The sequence below is a fragment of the Schistocerca americana genome, chromosome 6 (genome assembly GCF_021461395.2).
Source record: "Schistocerca americana isolate TAMUIC-IGC-003095 chromosome 6, iqSchAmer2.1, whole genome shotgun sequence".
Taxonomy (NCBI): Eukaryota; Metazoa; Arthropoda; class Insecta; order Orthoptera; family Acrididae; genus Schistocerca; species Schistocerca americana.
In genome coordinates, this window is record NC_060124.1 from 522,321,608 (window position 1) to 522,344,807 (window position 23,200).

The 23,200-nt window shown below is 42.1% G+C and overlaps 1 long non-coding RNA gene across 1 annotated transcript in view; it reads right to left on the bottom strand.

Annotated features, from left to right (window-relative positions):
* LOC124619873 overlaps positions 1 to 23,200 on the bottom strand; it is a 1,840,881-nt gene that overhangs the window by 824,373 nt on the left and 993,308 nt on the right. The gene's annotated exons all lie outside the window — the stretch shown is intronic.

Below are 23,200 nucleotides of genomic sequence, written 5' to 3' on the forward strand. Positions count from 1 at the left end.
ACCTGTTCATTCGACACTTTCGGCTAGTCCCGGCGAAGGCTCGAGTCCTCCCTCGGGCATGGGTGTGTGTGTGTTTGCCCTTAGGGTAATTTAGGTTAAGTAGTGTGTAAGCTTAGGGACTGATGATGTTAGCTGTTAAGTGCCATAACATTTCACACACACATTCGACACTTTAATTTCTTCCATTCATAATTTGTTTCTAGCAGATTGAGATATTTATCTTTGCGAAACTTTATGCGATTTTGCTATAATCAATATCGATCAATCGATACAATCACTATAGAAAAGTCTTTGCTTGGACACTGAAGCAGTTGTACGACTTTGGGAGTCAGTTTTGGTTTCGACTGATAGGAATCGCTCTCGGGCTGCAGCCAGTATGATTCGGCTTGACTGAAAGAGAATTCGACTTTAAATATGAATCTAAGTGTTACAGCAGTTGGTGGTGTCTAAAGCTTCCGCAGAGTTTTGGTATTGTTGGTATCACTCGTTTTTTTTTTTTTTCAAGAAGTCTTGTGGTGAGAATATGGTCCGTGAGGTGGGCGTGTGACAGTCAGCGACATGAGTCTTGAGTTAGCAGCGGCATGAAGAAGGTGGCGAGTGGGTCCCTGTGCTGGGAGCAGCTCGTGTACGTGCCGGAAAAAGAAAAAGATTTGGCCGCCTCTGGAGAGATGGTGCGTCTTATTTGTACTTGAGGACCTTCGTTTGAAAAGGTGTAGTTTGGAAAGGGGCTACCCTTTCTCATGCGAGAGCGCTTTGGTTGCACAATACTGGTCTTGCCTGAAGGAGATCGGTGGTTAAAGAAACAGTTGGAGGTCTCCACAGCTGTCATTACACTGTCGCTGCGACCTGCTTGCATTTACACACGAGTACTGGATAACTTCACTTGAAGCTGAGTGACTTTATTATTGACTACTTGCCCATCTGTGTGTTTTAGTTGTTCGTCTTGCAATATTACAATTGAGACTGCCCTTGTAGTTCCACTATTTCGTAACTGCTCATTTTTTTGTTTTAACTGTTCAGGTTACAAGGTTGTCAATGAGGTTGCCTTGGTGTGGGGGGTCATTATTTTGTGTGTATGTGTGGGACCAGTGGCAAGTGATTTATGTTTCATGTCGTATCACACCAATTTAATGACGTGTGTAACATATTACCAGAAAGTGTGCGCAAGGCTGACATGTGAAATAAAGTCAGATTGAAAGATTACAACTCTATAATCCCACTGAGGTAGCAGTGAATGAATTCTAACGCTGCAGATTGCGTTACGTAATACCTTCTGTAACCAAACAAATCCTGTCTTTTAATTTGGAGTCCCTTTGAAGAAGTCTTGCACCTAAACTTGTTTTGAAATTATTAGGTAGTCCTGCACAGATAATGAGCAAATTTAAAATTGTTGCATGAGGAAAACTGGTCTGTACAAAACTTGTCATAAGGGGGTCCCACAGGAATTTGTTGTTGTGTATTTCAAGTGCTTTTGCTTAACTGGATTTATCGGAATATTGTTTTTAGGTTTGAATTGCTCTCAGCTTATTATTATAAATTTGGATAAGGGTACTTACACGTGTTTTTAAACTGGCATTGGGAATTTTAAATTTTTTATCAGAAGCAGTTATCGAACTTGAAACCTTTTAATTGGTGTTATAATTGTTTTGATCTCAAATTTGGTACTACTGTATCACCAGTATTTTACCCTTGACATTGGTGTAATGGCTACCCTTTAAAAGAAGAAAAAAATAAAAGGGGTAGGACAACATGTTTTTTTTTATAAATGTTGAGTGAGAACTGTTTTATCGGGTGTCTGAATTAATGTTGACCAGGCACCTTACCACTTCTTCAAAGCTCCTACCACCCTAGATTGGATGCTAGTTGGTGGGGTTGTATTGGATTGAAGACTGTCTTTGTCTGGTCGAGGTCTATATTGTCGGGCAGATTTTACAGATAGTCAAGAATTGGATGAGATTATTTTAATTTACTTCATGTGGTGGACATTAGTTATTGTGGCGAGCTTAGACAGGAATTGTTTGATTGCGATCATTTCGTGCCTACGAGTCGGGCCGTGTTATAGGGTGTAGCAAAACGGAGGCTTATGGGCTGCACGTACTTGAGTGGAAGCTGATACTAGTGTCATACATCAATTTTTCGTTTTCTCGTGTAGTTAATTCAAAGATGTGACACTCTCCTTAAGTATAAAATAGTTTTTACTTATTCAAGAAACGTGAGATGAGATATGACGTTCCTATTGCTTTTCATAACTTTGAATCTTGCACTGGTAGGTTGGGGTACTCTTGCGAGGAGATAAAATAATGTCCTTGTATTCAGGTACAACGTAGTTGCTTTCCAGTCCACTTCGAGCCGATTTATTGCAAAATATGCCTTAATCTTCGTATTACGTCACTGGAGTGTTCCACTTTGCATGGGTACGATACCTCGTGACATCAGTTTACGATTCACAGAGCGTACCGTAATTTAGTTTTGAATTCTAATCTGAAAACATACTGATAATAAGCAACTTTGTTTTGCATGCTATTAGGTTTCGGGTCGAGTAAACGTTAGTGAACCGGAGCTGTTCAGCCGATTACTGTTGAATAGTACGGATATATTTCGCGTATACTATGTTTATGTTACGCGACATTGACATTCACGAATTACTTTTTGAGTTAGATGGTATATAGATGGTTTATGTTATCAGGTAACTATTAAAAAATTGGGGAGAATCCCCATTACACAGCTGGACGCAATAAGCAGAAAGGTAACCCATGTTCAATTGAGTTCACTGTACTTTACGAATCAGAGCTCACTGTGGGACACTCAAGTATATGCTATGTAGCCACTGTTTACTTTTCGTTGCGCTGATTTTATGAAAGTACGTGTGTGTTTGTGACTTCACGAGTCACATAACTGCTGCAAGATTGTTTTTCTGAGGCATGAGTATTATAAAATGGTTCAAATGGCTCTGAGCACTATGGGACTTAACATCTGAGGTCATCAGTCCCCTAGAGCTTAGAACTATTTAAACCTAACTAACCTAAGGACATTACACACAGCCATGCCCGATGCAGGATTTAAACCTGCGACCGTAGCGGTCGCGCGGTTCCAGACTGAAGCGCCTAGAACCGCTCGGTCACATCGGCCGGTCATGAGGATTATACATTTGGCATAGATTGAAGATTTGAAGGCTTGATTATCCCTGCTTTTCGGTCCAGTCTCGAATTTTTAATCAGTTACAGGGCTTCCAACACAGTTTCATTAATCTCTTTCAGTATGTAGACCTAACTGTGCCGGGACCGACAAGATCCCATTGTAAACGTGTCGAATGCTAGGTACAGTTTTACTTCGGTTTCACGCCGGTGCGACACCTGTCTTGAGATAACCTCGGTGCAGGACGACAGTAAAGCAAAAGCGCGCACACACAGCAACGCAACAAACGGGCAGTTGAGACTGAGGGCGCGGTCGTTGGGAGGAAGAACTCGAGTGTGCCGCGGCAATCATCTCGCACCAGCAACCCCGAATGCGCGCCATTGAGCGGCGCTTGTGTTTCGGGCAGCAGCCATCACGCGGTTGCCTGGTGACAGATAACGCCCTGAGACGCACCTGCTGTCCCGTTCCAGACAGCAACGGACGACCTCGTTCACCGACACGCCACGCTGGTGCTCTCTGCAGCCGTACAACGTGAGGACAAGCACAGACTGCACCAGAAATCGGTGTGATTTGGTAATAGCATTGCAATTCATTAGTCGACACTACTTCGAAAGTTATCTACCAACGAAGCGGAGGATGGAAAGATGAATATCATGTTTCCTCTGTGGCCTGCATACCCAATGAAAATTATTGAATCTGCATCTCTTATTCTGAAACGAGTGACTTTAATGGAAATTCGTCTTTCTGAAATCTCTCTATTGTAATGAATGAACGTTATCAGCAGAAAAGAATGAGATTATAGTGCTCTGCAATATGACGACTTGCATGCTTGACCAGGAAATTACACGCTGCGGGTTTCTGTATGCGCCTGAGTTGCGTTTCTGGTCAAAGTTGTCTCACGGATGGGAGAATAATACTACCCACAGTAAGAGTAACAGGTCACACCAATGTTCAAGAAAGGTAGTAGGAGTAATCCACTAAATTATAGGCCCATATCTTTAATGTCGATATGCAGGAGAATTTTGAAACATATATTGTGTTCGAACATTATGAATTACTTCGAAGAAAACGTTATAATGACAATACAGTCGCCGGTGTGGCCGAGCGGTTCTAGGCGCTTCAGTCGGGAACAGCGCGACCGCTACGGTCGCCGGTTCGAATCCTGCCTCGCGCATGGATTTGTGTGATGTCCTTAGGGTAGTTAGGTTTAAGTTCTGAGTTCTAGGGGACTGATGACCTCAGATATTGAGTCACATAGTGCTCAGAGCCATTTGAACCATTTTTTGCATTAAATTGATCAATGAAAGGAGGAAGTACAGAAAAGCTCGGAAAAGACAGTAGTAAAGCAGAGTAAGTCACTCGCGCATGAAGTCAATAGGAAGTGCAGGGAGGCTAAGGTTAATTGGCTACAGGAAAAATTTGAAGAAATGGAAAAAATGGTCGTCGGAAGGGCCGATTTAGCATACGGAGAAACCAAAACAACCTTATTTGAAACTAAAAGCGGGGGTGTCAACATTAACACTGCAGATGGAATTTCTTCCTTGAACGTAGATGAAAAAAAAAAAAAAAAACATACTGAAGGAATCTACGAGGGTTAGAAATTGTCTGCTGATGTAGAAAAAGAAACAAAGTCGACTTCGCAGACTTTGGGATACAGTATTACAGAGTTTGATAGACCTACGGAGGACTTGTTAAGAAGGTATAAGGCATCGATAAGTTTCCTTCGGAATTTCTAAAAGTATTAGGGAAGTAGCAACCAACGACTATTCAAGCCCATGAGTCATAGAATTAGTCATTTGGAGAAATATCACCCGCGCAATCTCGAAGGACAGGTAAATGCGAAAATTACCGCTAATACAGCCAAGTAGCTAACAAGAATGCAAAAGAAAACAGAATATCTTAGGTGACGATCACGTTGGCCTTAGGAAATGTGAAGGCACTGGAGAGGCGGTACTGACATTGTGCTTCATAATTGAAGCAAGACGTCAGAAAATTAACACAGGACCATAGGATCCGTCGACGCAGAAAAAGCGTTCGATCGATGCACAGTGGTGTAAGATGTTTGAAATTGTCGCAATAATAGTTATCTATGGAAAAAACGAGTTACGTACAATGTGTTTAAGAACCGGGAAGGGAAATAATAATAGACGATTAAAAACGTGATGCTTGGATTAAAAGCTGTGTAAGACAGTGTTGCAGACTTTGCCCGCTACATTTCAATCCGACAGTCAAAGAAGAAAATAAGAGATAGGTTGAAGCGTGCGATTAAAATGCAGGGTGAAAGTATGCCAATGAGGAGATTCGCTGGCGGCGTTGCTATTCTCAGTGAACGCGAGGATCAATTAGGGGACGTACTGAATAGAAGAAACAGACTGCTGAGTGCAGAACATGGACTGAACGTAAACCGAAGAAAGGCGAAATTAATGCGAATATGTGAAATTAGACTTAACGTCAAAACTGAGAATCACGAAGTAGACGAAATTAAGGAACTCTGCTGCCTTAGAAGTAAAACAGCACATCACTGACGAAGAAAGGAGTGCATAAAAAGCTGATTAACACAGATAAAGATAGCATTAATAGACGAACGAAATATTCTAGTATCAAGCTCTGGTTATAATTTCAGACAGAAATTTCTTCATGTGTATCTAGAACACAGCATTGTATGGTAGCGAATAATGAACTGTCCAGAGCACAGAACTGTATGGAAACGAATCATAAACTTGGGAAAACGGGAGAAAACCAGAATCAAAGCGTTTGATACGGGGTGCTACAGGAGCATGCTGAAAAAGAGGTGGATTGCTAAGATAAAGAATGAGGTGGTTACCGGCAGAATCGTTAAGGGCTGAACTACCAGTATGTAGAAAACTTCGGCAAGATGGAGGTACAACATGAGTGGAGTTATGACATCAGGGAATTTCTTCCATGATACTAGCGGGAGCGATAGAAGGGAAATACTGTAAGAGGAGACAGTGTCTGGAAAACATCAAACAAAAAGCTGAGAACATAGGGTGTATGTGGTGCTCTGAGGTGAAGCGGTTGTCGCAAGAGAAGCTGTGGTAGGCCGCAACAAAGCATTCAGAAGACTGGTGACAAAAAGCCACACTGTCCGTGTCGCTACTGTTGTTTAAAGTGAATAATCAGTTTTTGATGATCTCACTTCTACTCGACTCCAAAGCAGTCGCATGTGGATACACTAGTAGGAAACAATGTCGCATGTATTATTATACTTTCCACCGAAAGTGTCATCTACTGTGGAAAATCAACTGCTCATATTGGAATCGGGGGACATTTTCCATGTAGTACGTATTCTTAAGCCAAATTAGAAAAATAAAAATAAATGCAACTTAACGTGGAATCGAAATTCTGTACATATACGTAGAGAACGGGTACGTCGAATTTTTTCAGCTGATTGTATCCTTGAAAAGAATGATTACCTTGTCTTGGAGACATGCTTTTACCATTTTTACACTAATATTGGACTTCTCAACCCGTCGAGTTGTCTCCATGCATTTAAAACTACGAAATATGCACTGATCAGCCAGAACATTATGGCCGCCGACCAACCACCGATATAGACCCGTCCAGGCGATGGCAGCGTCATCTGCCGAGGAGTGACTGCTAGCCAAACGATGCGTGTAGTATCAGTAAGCGTGCTGTCCGTGTGGAGATCATGTTTCCAAATGTCTGTGGCATTTTGCAGCAGATAATGCGCCACGTCACTCGGCTAGGAGTATGATGGGGTGGCTCGAGGCACACAGTAGAGAGTTACAATTGATGTGCTGGGCCCCCAGCTGGCCAGATCTGTACCCGATCAAATGCATCTGGAATGTAATCAAAAGTGGCATAAGAGCTCATGGCCCCCTCCCCAGAATTTACGGGAATTAGGTGACTTGTGTGTGTGTGTGTGTGTGTGTGTGTGCAGATGTGGTCCCAACTCCCTCCAATGACCTACCAAGGCCTCATTGCTTCCATGCCACGACGCATCGCCGCTGTTATCCGTACCAAAGATGCACATACCGGCTATTGGGTAGGTGATCATAGTGTTCTGGCTTACCTTCTGTGCGATAAACAAGATGTAAAGGAAAGTATCTATTATTATTACCTCCATCGGCACTGGCACTTCGCTTTCGTTTGATAAATGAATGTAAGTCATTTTCTTCCTTTTTTTTTTACAAAAAAATGGTTCAAATGGCTCTGAGCATTATGGGACTTAACATGTGTGGTCATCAGTCCCCTAGAACTTAGAACTACTTAAACCTAACTAACCTAAGGACATCACACACATCCATGCCCGAGGCAGGATTCGAACCTGCGACCGTAGCAGTCACGCGGTTCCGGACTGCGCGCCTAGAACCGCTAGACCACCGCGGCCGGCTTTTTTTCTTTTTTTTTACAGGCAGAAGTAAATGGCTACTAATGGCTAATGGCTACCATTGGCGTTCGATACAGTTCCGCACTGTCGCCTGATAAACAAAGTAAGAGCCTACGGAATATCAGACCAGCTGTGTGGCTGGATTGAAGAGTTTTTAGCAAACAGAACACAGCATGTTGTTGTCAATGGAGAGACGTCTACAGACGTTAAAGTAACCTCTGGCGTGCCACAGGGGAGTGTTATGGGACCATTGCTTTTTACAATATATATAAATGACCTAGTAGATAGTGTCGGAAGTCCCATGCGGCTTTTCGCGGATGATGCTGTAGTATACAGAGAAGTTGGAGCATTAGAAAATTGTAGCGAAATGCAGGAAAATCTGCAGCGGATAGGCACTTGGTGCTGGGAGTGGCAACTGACCCTTAACGTAGACAAATGTAATGTATTGCGAATACATAGAAAGAAGGATCCTTTATTGTATGATTATATGATAGCGGAACAAACACTGGTAGCAGTTACTTCTGTAAAATATCTGGGAGTATGCGTGCGGAACCATTTGAAGTGGAATGATCATATAAAATTAATTGTTGGTAAGGCGGGTACCAGGTTGAGATTCATTGGGAGAGTGCTTAGAAAATGTAGTCCATCAACAAAGGAGGTGGCTTACAAAACACTCGTTCGACCTATACTTGAGTATTGCTCATCAGTGTGGGATCCGTACCAGATCGGGTTGACGGAGGAGATAGAGAAGATCCAAAGAAGAGCGGCGCGTTTCGTCACAGGGTTATTTGGTAACCGTGATAGCGTTACGGAGATGTTTAACGAACTCAAGTGGCAGACTCTGCAAGAGAGGCGCTCTGCATCGCGGTGTAGCTTGCTCGCCAGGTTTCGAGAGGGTGCGTTTCTGGATGAGGTATCGAATATATTGCTTCCCCCTACTTATACCTCCCGAGGAGATCACGAATGTAAAATTACAGAGATCAGAGCGCGTACGGAGGCTTTCAGACAGTCGTTCTTCCCGCGAACCATACGCGACTGGAACAGGAAAGGGAGGTAATGACAGTGGCACGTAAAGTGCTCTCCGCCACACACCATTGGGTGGGTTGCGGAGTATAAATGTAGATGTAGATGTAGATCTCTGTTCTCTTTGTCGTTATACACCAGTTACATTGAAAATACGTGTCAATAGAAAGGTGAACCTTATTATATCACTGAAATAGAATAATAGTAAAAGAAAGCTTTGCATTAGATGACACTAAATTCAGAATTGAGAAGTTGGTCTCTACTACCTTAGTTAACGTCTTGATTCGGGGGTGCTTGGCAATGTGTTCAAACAACTGTTTTGTTTATGAAAGTGCGTATCTTCTCTTGCAATATTTCGGTAGTGTTAACTTGTGGGATTCCACTGTGGTGTGGAACCAAAACTATTCATTGCTGTTGCTCTCTTAACCTGTAGTTAGTTATGTGGTCCTATATTCGAATCGGAGCTCTCCGTTTCGCACTGGGATAGGATTTTGTGTGTGGAACTAAGACGTTCGATGGCGTCAAGGCACTAATTGTGTTATGGTTTTCCGGACAGTTGCCGTTTTGACCGAGAGGCCCGTGATTTTCACTGTCTTTCAGATCGCACGTTGCACGTTTCGCGTAACCTGTTTCATATATTTTATGCAACTTCGAATTTGTGAAGATTTTGCTGTTGACGGAGTGGACCACAACGCTTTAGGTAGGTAGGTTTCGATTACTTGCAGTTCCCCAATTTCTTTGCATGTGTATTTTTGTCCCACAATGTTTCTTTGCTAACCCTCTAATTTTTTATAATATATTTCACTCATCTTAAAGATATTATCTCCAGTGGTTTCATTTTGGATGTAGCTATAGTCCATGAAAAATTATTTTAACTGCCTAACTCCGTTTGAGATTGCGTCGCTTGACTATTAGTGGATTCAGACAAGCTCGATCTGTTTCATTTATGAGGTGGGCTCTTAGGTTATGTGGTTGCTTTTCCATATTTTGTAGGTAATGACAGTATATAATGATTTTGTGTTATCAATAAAGTCCAGAGATTTAATTCTCCTTTTTTGTTAGGGTTGACATAGTACCATACCTCACTTTCAGCAAGTTCCCTTAGCTCTTTTCAGTTGTGGCGATGGAACTTACATCGTCTGCATATAATCTGCATGAGATCTTTCTTGTCCTTATACATGGAACCCTGTACGTCCTTTGCCATGGTGACTATCTTGGGTTCCATTGTTATAGCGAACATCGCCATCATCACAGCTCAGCATGGTCTTGCGGTATTTTTTATCTCTACTTTTTCACTTAACAGCTCATTTATCATTATTCTGGAAACATTTTTACTATTTTGCATGCTACGCCAGAAAAGCAGTTCCGGTCGTCCTTACCTTGCATATAACTAAGGGGAGGAGAAAAATCGGGACTTTTCTACCTAATTGTTTATGAAGATCTACTCAAATAATGGCGTTGTATATTATGCATGATTCTGTGGGGAAATGATGTTTTTGTAACCACTTGCCGCCTATAAAATCTTCAGGATCTCTAACCTGTTTTCCAAAGTATTCGCAAGTAGTTTGTAGTCACTGTTTAATAAAGTAATCTACCTAAAAATTTTCATTTGTTTTCGTAGTCGCTGTTTTAAGGATTGACACTAACATTCGATCTAAATATTCGGAAGGAATATTAGTTTGTATTCTCCATTCCAATTTTTGTCTCTATGCCACCATTTACTTACTTAATTGCTCATATTGACTCGTCATTCGGCACACAGACATCGTTAGATTACAGACTGCAGACAATGCACAGTTTGTTGATTCAAATAGGAAGAATCTGCCTAAGTCATAAACGAGCAATATCTTTCTTAAAGTTGCAACCACAATTGCTTCCTCAGGCAATTCAGCTTAGAAATGTGACAAAATTTGTGCAAGAAATAAGGAATCAATAAACTGACTAAATTTTTTAAACCTCGTTTACAGAAAAATGCATATTATAGAGACTAATATAGAAGCTTTTAAAAATGACGATAGCCATAAAGTGAAAAGAGACAGGCTCAAATGCGCCTATGGAACTTCATAACGGCCGCTGTAGTGTAGGCACTGGTATAAAATTTCCTGTGTGTAATCTAACTAAAGTAATAAATGAAAGCAAGATAAACATTTTTTCTTACAAAAAATATGCATGCAATTCAATGAGTTTCAATTAATTTTCCAGGTGCGAGTACACCACTGACGATAACACGCTGATGTAACAGCTCTCATGTCTCTCTCTCTCTCTCTCTCTCACTCACTCACTCCCTCTCTCTCTCTCTCTCTCTCTCTCTCTCTCTTTCTCTCTCACACACACACGCACACACTCTTTGTTTATTACTGGTTGCTAAACAAAAGTACGATTAACTGACCTTGGGATCAAGATTGAAAAATATACCCACCCATCTGAAAATTTTGGTTCATCCATTTTCATTCATTATTCTTGATTCGTATTTGTCAAAGAAAATATTCCTTGAGGCAAGATATTCAACGGATTTTTTTACCTGGCAACTTGTTTTGATTACGGAAAATATTCAGATTTCGAATTTAAATTATCGTTAAAATTTGTTATTCTTGATACAGATCCCACAAATGTGAAATATTGCAGCCATTCCATGTCTCCCAAAATTTCAATTCTCGCACGACATACGCGAATGAACTTCTTCCCTGTGCAAACCGTGAAAGTGAACTACTGCGAAGAATTACGTATGGTGAAAGCTGAGGAGTGGCATTATCGAGTGTTACAGTGTTTTACAACATTACAAATTGTTATGTAAACATCATCAGATGGTTGTTTTTAGACATACATTGACACATTTTTCCTCAAAAAATTTCATTACGAATACTTCGGTTATAATTTGAACACAGGTGGCCCCCACGTAATTTATGTAAAAATATTAATTTTGATTACATCGTGTTGTTGGTAGTGACCTGTTGTAATTACTTGTGTTACAGATATAAATTATAGCAATAATGTTATTCTTTCTAATTTATCCAAAATATTCTATTTTAAACTTTATTTAAGATGCATCTTTGAGACACAATGTTGAATAATACTAAATTTAAATATCAAATAAGGATTACATTCGGTTACGACAAAGCGTAATTTATATAGCATTAATTTTGACGGGGCGCCCAATTTTTCTGAAGAAGGTCAGCTTTTTTGTCGGGCAATCAGCATTCAGAAAATTAAAATAAACAACGTCATCACAAATGACTTGATATCAACTTAGAACGAAAACCTCCCTCGAGGTACGCCGTTTAACTCAAAACAAATACAGACAATGCCCATTTTCATTACACGTTTCACGGAAGTGTTGCACGGCTTTTCTTTGGTTCTTAAAAATTTCATAGCGACGTTTGCAGATCTTAGCTGAGAGAAACACACAAAGAGAAAAGGAAACGAGTTATTAACTAAAGCGCCCAAATGACCAAAGAGTGATTTGATGGTCATCACCTAACCTGTAAAACTGGCGTGGACTACAAGGTGTGCGAACCGCAGCTTTAAGAACACAGCTTCCTCAAGTTCATCCGGCTACGGCTTCGGAAACTTTTGTAGCGTCTCACAATATCGAAAGATTGTCGCATATGCTGTCGGAACTTTTCTTTCGACAAAATACGGACACATTTTGTGCTTCAAAACTGGCCATAGCTTGTACGTCTGTGTAATCTTCGTGGTTCTTTGAGAGGCGGCGACCGTCATTATGTGTAACGTACTTCAACAATTTTTTTCCACAGGCTCGATAAACATTGAGGATTGCGTAGTGCTGCAAAGGAACGTGGGATTAGGCAAAAAGCAACACTGTCGAACGATGGAATACCTCAAAAGTGTGCAAGCAGAATACACTTGAGGAAGTGAGCGTAAATCAGACACAACATACTGTTAATAAAACCTCACCTTAATTATCTCTTGTAACTAACTACTTTCATATCAATACAACGAAACGTGTTAGGTGACATAATACGCACTTTCAAGTAAAGACGGATTTAAAATATGTTCAATAATTAGGGCCTATAAAGTGGCTAAGAAAACTATGGTCACACAGATAAATAATAATCCAAACCCTGTCCTCCGCTCTATTATTTTCTCTCTACCACTTCCTCTGCTATCACGAGAGTCATTTCCTGATGTCTCAACACATATCCTATCATACGATCCTGGTTTCTAGAAAGATTTTTACTCATGTTCCTTTTCTCATCGATTGGCTAATAAAATATTTGTGGACATTAATCATTGGTTCCTAGCCAATTCTTTGTCACTAAACTTTGAAAAAACACAGTTCATGCAGTCCAGAACTTGTAACGGGTGTCCCACGAGTATATGCGTAACATATGGTGACACGCAGATAGAAGAAGTGGGCAGTGTTAAATTCTTGGGATTACAGCTTGATTATAAATTCAACTGGGAGGAGCACACCACACAACTGCTGAAGCGTCTAAACAAATCTCTATTTGCAATGCGAATTCTGTCAGACTTAGAGGATATATAAATGAAATAGCTGGCGTACTATGCTTACTTTCACTCTATAATGTCATATGGGATTATTTTTTGGGGTAATTCGTCAAACCAAGCTAAGGTTTTCCGGATGCTAAAACGTGCAATAAGAGTTATACGTGGTGTGAACTCAAGAACAGTCTTCAGAGGCCCGTTTAGGGAACTAGGGATACTAACTACTGCTGCCCAATGTATTTCTTCCTTAATGAATTTAAGGCTTATGTCTGAAGCGGATGGACTTCTCTTGGGCACGAAATCTCTCCTTGCCTGTTCTGGTCTGCTTGTATTGTCCCTCTTGCGTTATTTTGCTTCCGTGGTAGCAGAATTCCTAAATTCAATTCTACTCAACTTTGATGTTAAGTTTCATGCTGTTCTCATTTCTGCTACTTCTGACTGCTTTTGCCTTTTTCCATTTTACTGTCAATCCATATTCTATACTCATTAGACTGTTTATTTCATTCAACAGACCCTTCAGTTCTTCTTCACCTTCACTGAGGAGAGCAATGCCACCAGTAAATATTGACATCCTTTCACCCAGAATGTTTTATCCCACTCTTGCAACTTTATTTTGTTGCCGTCATTGTTTCTTCATTGCATAGATTGATTAATAGGAGAGAAAGATTTCAACAACGCATTACACTCCTTACAGTCCCTGTACTTCGTTCTTGACTTCCAATCTTATTGTCTCTCTTGATTTTTATACATATTGTATATTGACCCTCTTCCCCTACAGCTTACTCCCTCTTGAATTTCAAATACGAGGTAGAATCCGAAGTTTTCGGGACTGGTGCTGCCATCTGGAAAGTAGGAGTAGTAGATCTTTGCACCGCTAGGTGGCGATAGCTGTATATCTGATGAGTCAGTGTACGGAGTGGTATTCAGCTGGGAGTAGGTGTTGCGTGTCCACAGTGATTTCAGTAATACTCTGTGTTCGGTGTGGCCATTTTACGATGGATCCGGGAACAGAACAGCGCGTGTGTATCATATTCTGTGCGAATCTCGGGAAAAGAGCTACAGAGACCCTTGCAATGATTCAACAAGTGTTTTGGGGACAGAGCATGAGCCGTACACGTGTGTTTGAGTGGGATGCTCGGTTCAGGGCCAGCCTTACAGACGTCGAAGATGATGCTCACACTGGAAGGCCCGTTAGCCGCACAACGCCAGACATCGTTGCCAAACTTCTACAATCGGTTCGTGCTGATCGACGTCGAACTATTCAAGACCCTCCGGATGAAGTGGGCATTGGTTATGGGACATGTCAACGAATGTTGACTGATGAATTGGGCATGAATCGTGTCACCGCAAAATTTGTGCCAAGGATCTAGACTGCCGATCAGATGACACAGCGTGTTGAAACACTTCGTCACACCGCACCTGATGATCGAACCTTCTTGTCACGGTTTATCCCCGGCGACGAGAGCTGGATTTACAATTATGACCCAGAGACAAAGTGCCGGCCGAGGTGGCCGAGCTGTTTTAGGCACTACCGTCTGGACCCGCGAGACCGCTACGGTCGCAGGTTCGAATCCTGCCTCGGGCATGGATGTGTGTGATGTCCTTAGGTTAGTTAGGTTTAAGTAGTTCTAAGTTCTAGGGGACTGATGACCTCAGAAGTTGAGTCCCACAGTGCTCAGAGCCATTTTTGAACCAGAGAGAAAGCAACAATTGTCCCAGTGGAAGAACCCAGGCTCTCCAAGACCCAAAAAAGCGTGACAGGTGAAGAGCAAAGTCAAGAGCATGATCGTCGTTTTCTTTGATACCAAGGGAATTGTGCACAAAGAATTCGTCCCACACAACCAAACAGTGGATTCCGAATGCTACTGTGACGTTTTGCGACGGCTCCGTGAAAACGTACGGCGACTACGGCCCGAACTTTGGTGTCAAGGGGAACTGGCTGCTGCATCACGACAACGCGCCTTGTCACACGTCCTTACTCAGCAGGGCGTTTTTGGCAAAAAAAACAACATGGCGGTTGTACCCCTTCCACCGTACTCGCTAGAATTGGCACCTTGCGACTTAGCGCTATTCCCAAAACTGAAACTCAAGTTGAAAGGTCGTCGGTTCGACACTCTAGAGAGGATTCAAGAAGCATCGCTGGCAGTGATAAACACCCTCAAAGAACAGGACTTCCAGAAAACGTTTCACCAGTGGCAGAAGCGCTGGGACCGGCGTGTACGTGCGGATGGGAACTACTTCGAGGGTGATGGTGACCATTAGTCCAAAGGTAAAGTTTCGACGGATGGCAGCACCAGTCCCAAAAATTTTGGATAAGCCTCGTATCTTGCACTATTTTACATGGTCGAGCGCTTTGTGTAAGCCGTGTCTTGATTTTTCTTCAGTCTTGCTCTCATTATCAAGTGCAACGTCACGACTGCCTCTCTGTAGGGTTTACCTATCCTAAAGCCGAACTGATCGTCACGTAATACATCCTCAATTTTATTTTCTATTCTTCCGTATATTATTCTTGTTAGTAGCTTGGATGCAGGAGTTGTTAAACTGATTTTACAGTAATTGTCGCACTTAACAGTTCTTGCTATCTTAGAAATTGTGTGGATCATATTTTCCCGAAAGTCTGATGGTATAGCGTCAGTTTTATAAGTGCTACAGACAAACTTCAATAGTCGTTTTGTTGCCACTTCTCCGAATGATTTTAGAAATTTCGATGGAATGTTATATATTCCTTATGCTTTATTTGATGCCTAGCCTTCAAGAGCTCTTTTGAATTTTGACTCTGTTGTGACTTGGCAAGACAGCCAAGCCACTACGAGGTGAAGCCGAAAGGCACGCGTTAAGCTCACGCAGGCTGGCGTGAGGTCTGGAACAGTTAAAGGATTCGAGTCTAACAAATAAAGTACGTAGCTGTTGGAATACTTAACTTTAATCCATAATTGGTGAACATCGGTCTGACGGTACATGCATCACAAGATAAATAGCAAAAGATAATGGCGCCTTGCTAGGTCGTAGCAAATGACGTAGCTGAAGGCTATACTAACTATCGTCTCGGCAAATGAGAGAGTAATTTGTCATTGAACCATCGCTAGCAAAGTCGGCTGTACAACTGGGGCGAGTGCTAGGACGTCTCTCTAGACCTGCTATGTGGCGGCGCTCGGTCTGCAATCACTGATAGTGGCGACACGCGGGTCCGACGTATACTAGCGGACCGCGGCCGATTTAAAGGCTACCACCTAGCAAGTGTGGTGTCTGGCGGTGACACCACAGACTCCAGTACTGGAACCCCTACTTCCTCCATATGGACTTCAACTTCTTATTATATCACATCATCAGGCAATTCCTTTATCTCATAGATACCTTCACTGTACTCTTTCCATTTATGTAGTCTTTCCTCTGTATTTAACAGCGTAATTCCTGTTGCACTCTTACCGGAATTGCTTTCAATTTCGTCAACGGTTTTTGACTTTTCTGTACACTGAGTCAGTCCTTCCGGCGATAACTTCTATTTCGAATTCTTCACATTTTTCCTAATTCTTTTATAAAGGGTTTTGCACATACTCCGTTTTGTGGAGGGTAGAGGTAGCAAGTAAATATTTTCTCAGAAGACCTTGTTTCATACTTGTTGTCGCGCGTTACTTATGCGAAACACAGTAAGCTGACGGCTCTTTCTATATGTAAACTGCCTTGTGGAAGTTCGCATCCAAACATAGCAGAAAAATTTCGTTTGTAAGGCTGGAGTAGTCACCACTGGCAAGCCGCCTACAAAAAGAAATGATTAGCGATTTCGAGCGCTCGAAACTAACTTTTCCACCGTACACCTTCACTTTCAGACTGGGCTTTCACCAACTGAAAGGAAATTGTTTCCGAAGCCGCTGAAACGAACTGCCAGTTCAGAGTTTTTAATGAAAAGAGAATATCGGGTCTTGGTGCAACGTGGAGGCCTTTATTGATTTAATGTCAGTCGGCCGAGAAAGGGAATGCATTCCTCTGGAACGGATTGGGTCTTTCTCCGCAAAGAAGATCTCTTTATCTGACAAGGATTCTCAGGGAATCGCTTGTAGACATAAAGAAATAAAAGAAATACAACTCGTTGCCAGCACTCCTTGTACTTGTGTAAGATTATTAACAAGTTGATAACGTGTTTGCATGCCACAGATCGTAAACCGATAGGTTTAAGTAGTTACCAAATGTACAATCTCAAAATGTTGTGAAAATGGTGAGTTCACTTGTACACAGTTTGTTCGTAGATGCTTCGCATTTACAGGAAATCTACATAGTACGATGGCTTAAATTTAATAGATACAAACATAGTAGTCTTTGTCACGGTTCGTGTTACAAATGAAACAAATATTTAACAACACAGCAAATGTAAGAACACGACAAAAAATGTGTCATCCCTTGGAAAAATTACACCAAAATCGAACATCATCGCCAGTTCGGTGAATAAGTACCCACAGGATTCTCCTGGTAAGCCATATCTAGCTGATGACTTATTAATGGTTGCATCTATGGCACTGGTGATTCAGTCGACGTGCACTAGAGAGTGTGAGTGCTCGTCAAAACAGGATACTATAGCAGCACCCTTGTTAACACGGATGTAGTCATTTTGTCACATGGCAATGTACCACATGCTCATTACTAGTGCTTGGAAGAAAGGCCGCAATAGATCATCACTATGTTGGCCTGAAGAAGTCGGCTCAAGCAATTAGACGTAAAATAAATCCAAAATATCACAGAATATGCTCTAACCTTAACTACATCGTCCACTCATTGCAGTTAAACGCACCTCTTTACACACTACGCATTGTATCATTTCAAAAGAGTCAAAATCTCAACTTGCCGGTCTTTACTGATCACCTCCAGCCAGTTCCTGCCCATCTGCTACGTTGTCAGACTCACTAAAGACGAGTATCTTTACGTGCCTGTGTGAACAGTTGACTTTTGCAAGTTACGAGAGTCCAAATGTAGTTCTTTCCAAAATGTTGGTGCGGATACTGATAGCATTCAGTGATAACAGTGGGCTTTGACATAGAGGAGGCGTGTTGGGTTGGGATCATTTTGCGACCAATGTTATAATGTCGTGTTACAGGTGATGCGTAGAGTACCGTTTCTTGTAGACTCGATGGATAGTCAGCGTTGATTCACCAACAAATCGGACAACTTTAACCACGGTGTAGTCGTGGGAACGCTCAAATACCATAGTTCGTTTCTGTCTTTTTGTCACGTTTTCATGACGACTCTCGTTACTGCGCTAGTTCCATAAAAGAGAATGGCGATTACACTCTGCTTCACAGCATGTCAGTGATGTGGAGCCTGCTACGAAATACGCACCATCTACAGCTCAACAAAGGGCAACTCTGCTCTTTGCAGGTGGGTGTTAAGACCTCGTCTGTAGAGATTATGTGACGACTGTATCACACAAGTCATCAAAGTTTAATCAAATATGTGCGCATGGAATTGGACGAGTTATCTCAAAGAAATGATTTCAGATGTATGAAAAATTTGTTCTACTTCTTGTCAGACTTTTAATATTAATCAGCAAATAACCGAAGGAATATCGTCACACCCAAGCCTATCAAAAATAAGTGCCAAATATATCTATTTTAAAATGCATAAGAAAATTCACTTGACACCTTATTAAGAAACAATCTTAGCCCAGATGTGAGTTGAATTCGAAGAAATAGTGCGGACATCAATGCGAGATCCTTTTAATAGTTTCCACAATGAAACATTGCCTCAAAATACGGTAGGAAAAAAACCAAAGAAATTCTGGTCGTATGTAAAGTACACCTGTGGCAAAAAACAGTAAATACCGTCACTGCGAGATAGCGATGGAAATGTTAGCGATCATGGTGCCACTAAAGCGGAGTTACTAAATACAGTTTTCCGTAATTCCTTCACGAAAGAAGACGAAGTAAATATTCCAGAATTCGAAAACAGAACAGCTGTTATCATGAGTGACATAACAGTAGATATCTTAGGTGTTGCGGAACAACTCAAATCACTTAAGAAAGGTAAGTCTTCCGGTCCAGATGGTATACCAATTCTCAGAGTCTGCAGACACAATAGTGCCTTTCTTAGCAATCATATACAACCACTCACTTGAGGAGAGGTCTGTTCCTAAAGAGTGAAAAGTAACACAGGTTGCAGTAATATTCAAAAAAGTAAATAGGAGTCACCCATTGAGTTACAGACCCATATCACTGACCTCAATTTGCAGTAGGATTGCGGGGCATATACTGGACTCGAACATTGTGAATCACCTTGAAGAAAATGACGTATTGATACATAACCTACATGGATTCATAAAATATCGTTCTTGTGCAACACAGTTAGCTCTTTATTCCCATGAAGTAATGAGTGCTGTCGACAAAGGATCTCAGATCGATTCCTTATACCTAGATTTCCAGAAAGCTTTTCATACCGTTCATCACAAGCGACTGTTAATCAAATTGCGTACATAAGAAGTCTCAGTTGTGTGACTGGATTCGTGATTTCCTCTCAGAGAGGTCACAGTTCGTAGTGATGGACGGTAAATCATCGCGCAGAACAGAAGTGATATCTGGCGTTCCGCAAGGTAGTGTCATAGGCCCTCTGCTGTTCCTGATTTATATAAATGATCTAGGTGATAATCTGAGCAGCCCCCTTAGATTGTTTGCAGATGACGCTGTAATTTACCGTCTATTGAAATCATCAGACGATCAATTCCAATTACAAAATGATTTAGAAAGACTTTCTCTATGGTTCGAAAAGTGGCAATTGGCACTAAACGAGGAAAAGTGCGAGGTCATCCCTATGGGTACTAAAAGAAATCCGATAAATTTTGGGTATACGATAAATTGCACAAATCTAAGGGCTGTCAATTCGACTAAATACCTAGGAATTACAATTACGAGCATAATATTGTGGGGAAGGTGAAACAAAGACTGCACTTTGTTGGCAGAACACTTAGAAGATACGATAAACCCACTAAAGAGACAGCCAACATTACACTTGCCCGTCCTCTGCTGGAATACTGTTGCGCGGTGTGGGATCCTTACCAGGTAGGGTTGTCGGAGGACATCAAAAAAGTGCAAAGAAGGGCAGCTCCTTTCGTGTTACCGCGCAATAGGGGTGAGAGTGTCACTGATATGATACGCGAGTTGGGGTGGCAGTCACTGAAACAAAGGCGGTTTTCTTTGCGGCGAGATCTGTTTACGAAATTTCAATCACCAACTTTCTCTTCCAAATGCGAAAATAGTTTGTTGACAGACACCTACGTAGGGAGAAATGATCATCATAATAAAATAAGAGGAATCAGAGCTCGAACGGAAAGATTTAGGTGTTCGTTTTTCCCACACGCCATTCGAGAGTGGAATGGTTGGAAAGTAGTATGAAAATGGTTCGCTAAACCCTCTGCCAGGCAATTGAGTATGAACTGCAGAGTAACCATGTAGACGTAGATGTATATGTAGACTAATTTAGAGATACAGGACAAATAAATTGATAAGGGACTGAACTGGTACGCAGTGGTACAGAAAACAAGTGGTAGTGCTGTTGCAGAAGCAACGAAAAAAGTGTGCCATATTTAAAACAAAGCAGAATCATCGAGGCTGGCAAAGGTTTACAGAAACTGGAAATTTTGCGCTGATTTCAGTGCTGAATGCTTTTAATGGTTTCCACAAGAAGACACAATCAGTACCTTCAGTGCACGCTTCCGGTGGTAACGCTAAGACGACGGTGCCTCTAAAGTGCGCTTGAAAGTGTGCTCTTTCGAAATTACTTCACCAAAGATGATGAAGTAAATGTTTCAGAATTCGACTCACGATCTGCAGCAAACACCATTAACTTGAAAGTAGACATTCTTGGCGTAGCGATGCAACTAAGATCACTTAATAAAAGCGGGTCTTCAGGTCTAGACTGCATACCATTTAGGTTCCTTTCAGAGTACGCTGATGTGATATCTCTGTATGTAGCTATCACATACAACTTCTCGCTCGACGAAGAATCCTTACCTAAAGACTGGAAAGCTACAGAGGTCTGACCAATACTCAATAAAGAAAGCAAGTGTAATATGATGAATTACAGACCAATATCACTGACGTCGACTTGCAGTGGGATTGTGTAACATATTCTGCGTTCCAACGTTATGAATTACCCTGAGCGATCTATTGACTCTTAGTAAGCATAGATACAGGAAATATCGTTCTTCTGCAACATACCTAGCTCCTTATTCGTACCAGGTAAAGAGAGCTAAGAAATGAGGATCTCAGCGTTTTCCATATTTATACATTTCCAGAAGGCTTTTGATACCGCTCCTCACAAACGACTTCTAATCAAATTGCGTGCTTATGGCGTATCGTATTACATGTGAGACTGGATTTGTGATCTCCTGCCAGGAAGGTCACGGTTCGGAGAGTCATCGAGAAAAATACAAGTGATATCTGGCGTTTCGCAAAGTAACACTACAGGTCCTCTCCTGTTCCTAATTTGTATGAGAGATGTAGGCGTCAATTTGAGCAGCCGTCTTACACTTTTGAAAACGGTGCTGTTATTTATCGTCTGGTACAACCAGAAGACCAAAACCAAAATAATTTAGACAAAATATCCGGGTGCGAAAACTGGCAATGGACCGTAAATCATGAAAAGTGTGAGCTTATCCGCATGAGTACTAAAAGAAATGGGTTAAAAATTAGGCTACAGGATAGAGCATACATACCTCTGCGATGTCAATTTCACTAAATACCGGGGGTGACGAATCACAAAAACATTATTACATATATTATATTTTATAGGGAAGGAGAATCAAAGACTCCGACATAAGCCGGCCAGTGTGGCCGAGCGGTTCTAGGCGCTACAGTCTGGAACCGCGCGACAGCTAAGGTCGCAGGTTCGAAACCTGCCTCGGGCATGGGTGTGTGTGATGTCCTTAGGTTAGTTAGGTTTAAGTAGTTCTAAGTTCTAGGGGACTGATGACCTCAGATGTTAAGTCCCATAGTGCTCAGAGCCATTTGAACCAAACAGCGCAATAGCGATGGGGCACAGTATCTTAGAGGTACCGATGAAGTGGGGTTTTTCCAATACGACCGTTTCACGAGTGTACCGTGAATATCTGCAGACTGGTAAAACATCAAATCTCCGATACCGCTGCGGCCGGAAAAAGATCCTGCGACAAAGGGACCAACGACGACTGAAGAGAGTCGTTCAACGAGACAGAACTGCAAGCCTCCCGCAAACTGCTGCAGATTTCAATGCTGGGCCATCAACATGTGTCAGCGTGCGAACCATTCAACTAGACATAATCGGTATGGACTTTCGGAACGGAAGGCCCACTCGTGCACCTTTGATAACTGCACGACACATAGCTTTACGTCTCGCCTGGGCCCGTCAACATCGACATTGGACTGTTGATGCCCGCATCTCGTGGTCGTGCGGTAGCGTTCTCGCTTCCCACGCCCGGGTTCCCGGGTTCGATTCCCGGCGGGGTCAGGGATTTTCTCTGCCTCGTGATGGCTGGTTGTTGTGTGCTGTCCTTAGGTTAGTTAGGTTTAAGTAGTTCTAAGTTCTAGCGGACTGATGACCATAGATGTTAAGTCCCATAGTGCTCAGAGCCATTTCAACCATTTGAACTGTTGATGACTGGAAACATGTTGCCTGCTCGGACGAGTGTCGTCTCAAATAGTATCGAGCGGACGGAAGTGTACGCGTATGGAGACAACCTCATGAATTCATGGACACTGCATGTCAGCAGGAGAGTGTTCAAGCTGGTGGAGGCTCTGCAATGGTGTAGGGCGTGTGTAGTTGGAGTGATATGGGACCCCTGAAGCCTCCAGATACGACTCTGACAGGTGCACGTACATAAGCATCCAGTCTGATCACCTGCGTGCATTCATGTCGATTGTGCATTCCGACGGACTATGGAAATTCCAGCAGGACAATGTCACACCCCACACGTCCAGAATTGCTACAGAGTGGCTCCAAGTATTAAACACTACCGCTGGCCACCAAACTCCTCAGACATCAACATTATTGAGCATGTCTGGGATGCCCTGGACCGTGCCGTTCAGAAGAGATCTCCACCCCCTCGTATTAATACGGATTTATCGACAGTCCTGCAGAATTCATGATGTTAGTTCCCTCCAGCACTCCTTCAGATTTTAGTCGAGTCAATGCTACGTCGTCTTGCGGCTCGTCTGCGTGCTCGCGGGGGCGCTACACGATATTAGG